This window comes from Pteropus alecto, unplaced genomic scaffold (assembly GCF_000325575.1).
Source record: "Pteropus alecto unplaced genomic scaffold, ASM32557v1 scaffold392, whole genome shotgun sequence".
NCBI lineage: Eukaryota > Metazoa > Chordata > Mammalia > Chiroptera > Pteropodidae > Pteropus > Pteropus alecto.
In genome coordinates, this window is record NW_006431933.1 from 1,336,917 (window position 1) to 1,340,596 (window position 3,680).

At 39.3% G+C, this 3,680-nt stretch overlaps 1 pseudogene; it reads right to left on the bottom strand.

The window, feature by feature from the left end:
• Window positions 1–1,473: 1,473 nt before the first annotated feature.
• Window positions 1,474–1,590, bottom strand: LOC112475618 (annotated as a pseudogene).
• Between the last annotated feature and the right edge of the window lie 2,090 nt (window positions 1,591–3,680).

Here is a 3,680-nt window from a genome sequence, read left to right on the forward strand (position 1 = left end):
GGGGGCAACCAAGGGTTGCCTCCCCCAAAAAAAAAAAAAAAAAAAAAAAAAAGAAAGAAAAAAGAAAAAAGAAAGAAAATAAAAGAAATCCTAGGCATTTCCATTTTAATCCTCCCATACTTTCCTAAGCAGGAAAACCAGACTTCATCAGACTGAAAGGCTAGCAGAGCTTTTCCTCACAGACAGAGAACTATGGCCACAAAAGTATTCAAAAACAAAGATAACATATTTGAGACTCTTCCTTATGGCTTGAGGGTTCCAGCAAATATCTCTGCCATCTGTCTGCCTGCTTTTTCTGTCACTCCTAAAATTCTGACACCATGCCACGGTAAAGCCACTCTGTGGCTTTTCAAATATGCTTCCTGCTTTTTTTATTCCCTGTTTTTCATGCTTCTGTCAAACTCAGCTTCTTGTTCACGGTAATTCTCTTAGTGAGAATCAACAGGAGGTTTGATTCACAAGACATATAACCCATTTTTTCTGCTTGTTCTGACATATTTTTCCTTGTTCTTGTTATTGTACTTAGACTCAGAAAAATAAAATTTTCTTCTTTGTTTGTAAGGATGTCTACCTCCCCACCTCCAAAAAAGATATTTCACCGCTGTTGGCTACTTTAACAGATAATGTGTAGCATGTACCACGCATTCCTTTCCTTAGTCCTTGAAAATAATTTAGTTTTTGTTGTGCTATATTGTTATTCCCAACTACTGTTTTGCAAGCACAGCGCAATAACTTGCTACTCTTAAAGACCATAGTGATTAAAAAAGACTAAAACTGTTTTTTATCACTCAAAAAGTCCTAATGCATTCAACAAAGATTGTGAAACGGCCTGGAAACAGTTTGTGGTACAGAAAGGATCTTTGTTTATTAGCAAAGTGATGGAACATTGACACCTGCGGCTCAACAGGATTGTAACATACTTTCTTAATTGTGAAATAAAGTTTAAATTATATTCAGATTTAGTGTTATTTTTGCATTCACATTCTTTGAAAAATTAGTCATCCAAGTGTGGTATGAAGGGTAGCATTTTATTAATCAGATTAGTGGCCTGCTAGCTCCCAATATTCCCCACTTTACCAAATACAAGAGCTTTCTGTAGAGTTCTGCTAGACCAAAACAGGCCTTTCCTCTGAGTGATAATGATAAAATTGTCTAAATATGTGAATTGCAGCATTTTTGTTTTCGTCAAGTAAAAAGTTAAAAGATGAGTTGGAGGATTTTGTGAACATACTTTTTGTTTCTTAATGACTACTTGCCTCATAGAAACATAGAGTGACTTGGCTGCTCTGAGAGGTGGCACGAGAAAGGAGGCAGAGGGCTACCTATTGGGTTACAGCCCTCATTTGCTGCGTTTTGAGCAAACATTCAGTGAATATTTTTATTTAATGGATGCTAAAGGACAGTTGAAACATTTTTATAAATTTTAAGGTTGGTCTTTTGAACATTTGGATTTATTATTATTATTATTTTTAATGCCTACAGCAACTGGTATTCCTAGGTGGTCTCCCATCCAAGTACTAACCAAGCCCAACCCTGCTTAGCTTCCAAGATCAGACAAGATTGGGCACATTCAGGGTGGTGAACATTTGGATTTAATAGACTATACTAACATGGTTTGATTACACATGATTGATCTATGTTAAACTTCAGGGTGTTAGTATTCACCCCCACCACCCCCACCTCATTTTTGACACTACAGGGCAATATTCTTAATTGAAAAGTCTCATAATGGCCCTTCTTTTTACTCACCAATAACAGCGTATAATTATGTAACAGTGAAAATGGGTTCAGATATAAGTCTTTCCTTTTACATGTTTATATTGTGTGAACACTATGGAATAAATTGATTTTGGTTGCCATCACCATATGTTTTTATTATCATTGATGGTTTTTCCAGTTACTACGCACATAGTATAGTGTAAACCACTCAAGCACTGGAGTCAAGAGAATTGGTTTGAATCTCAGCTTACTATCCAGGTGGTGCTTAAAAGAGCAGTGGGTAAAGGGCCATGGAATTTAATTCTCTGAAGCTAGTGTGCAGTGTATTAATTTATAGCCTAATTCTCCTGTTGACTTCTCCTCAATTCACTGTGTCATAAAGATTTTAACTGTAATTGGAAATCTTTGAAGAAAAAAAGAAATCCAGAGACTGCGATACTATCTTCATAATTTCTAGAGTTTTAACAGGCAGGGTATATATATATATAAATAAATAATATTTGGATTTCATATTGTATACATTACATGGAACATATGACATACATATGACACACATATAAAACATATGAAGACTTCAGTAATTCATTTATAACTCTCATTACTTTTACCATATCCATATACCAAATGGATGTTATTTACTTAATATGTTTAAATTAATACACATTTCAAAATAAATAAATAAAATGGTGCTCAGTCTTAAGCGTAGGGTACATTTACCACTGGTGGCAATGGTGGACACAGCTAAATAAGAGTGAATCACAAGGCAGAGAGGTGGCCCCTTTCCCAGGCTCTTTCAGCCTCTGTGGGTATCACAGTTAGGTCTTAGGTTGGAACTTTTGAGAACAGAAGATCAGGTCTCAGGCCCAGAGTCTCCACCAAATGATAAGATTAAGGTAAAATTCAGTAACACTATTTTGTTTTTGTTGTGCTGATCCTAGTATGTAAAGGGGAAAAGCAATAACTTAGAAAAAAAATTTTGTGATCACATAAACATTCTCTTTTAAGAACATAAATTGTTAAATAAAGTTAATTTGATTTAAAAAGACATAAGTGGGGCGAACCAAAATGGTGTAGATGATAGAGGCTCTGTTCATCCCTCTGGCGACCAAATTAAAGTTGTGACGGAAACGAGGAGCAGCAGCAAGGAAAAATCGCCTGGGATCTTGATGAACAAGCCATACAACTAGGGAGGAATCCAAGAAAGCACTCAGCAATGACAGAAGGTAGGACGGGGTGAGGATGCGGGGCTGCCCCACCTGGAGCGACTGAGACGGAGGCTGAGGCAGCGGCAGTGGCAAAAATCTCTTAAAGGGGCTGCATCTGCGAGTGGATTTTCGTGGTGACGGATCTGCTCGCTCTGAGCACCAGTCTCGATTCAGCTGTGTTCAGGGGGCACCAGGGACTTACAGGGAGACATGGTCTGACTGAGCGCCTTGGTGAGACTTACTCTGTACAGAAGTGCCGGCAGTATCCATTGTTCCCTGTTAAGCCCTCCCTGCTCCCAGTTCATGGGACACAGTGCCCCCATAGCCGTGATGTCATCAAACTGGATAACAGAGATCGCTCCACCCAAAGGATTCCTTGAAACCCCGCCTCCCCTACCCAAGGCCTCACCCAAGCCACATCCTGGTATAGCCTCAGAGAGTCAGATGCTCCTTGCTGAGCATTGCCTAGACTCACACTGGAGGCAGCTGGCCTCAGTTTCTGGTGTGGCCTTTTGAGGCAACTATAAGCACAGCATCTGTGAATTGCTTGCTGAATCCTGGAGGGGTAAGGGCTTGGGCTAAGTTTGGCCTGCCGCTGAACCCCTCTGAGGACTGCCACTGGACACTGACTTTACAAATCCACACTAATAAGATCGGGAGACTTAGGTGCTTTGCTTAATACACAGAAACAGACATGGAAAGGCAGCAAAAATGGGAAGGCAAAGAAACAGAAACCATCTTAGAGAACAGAACAGA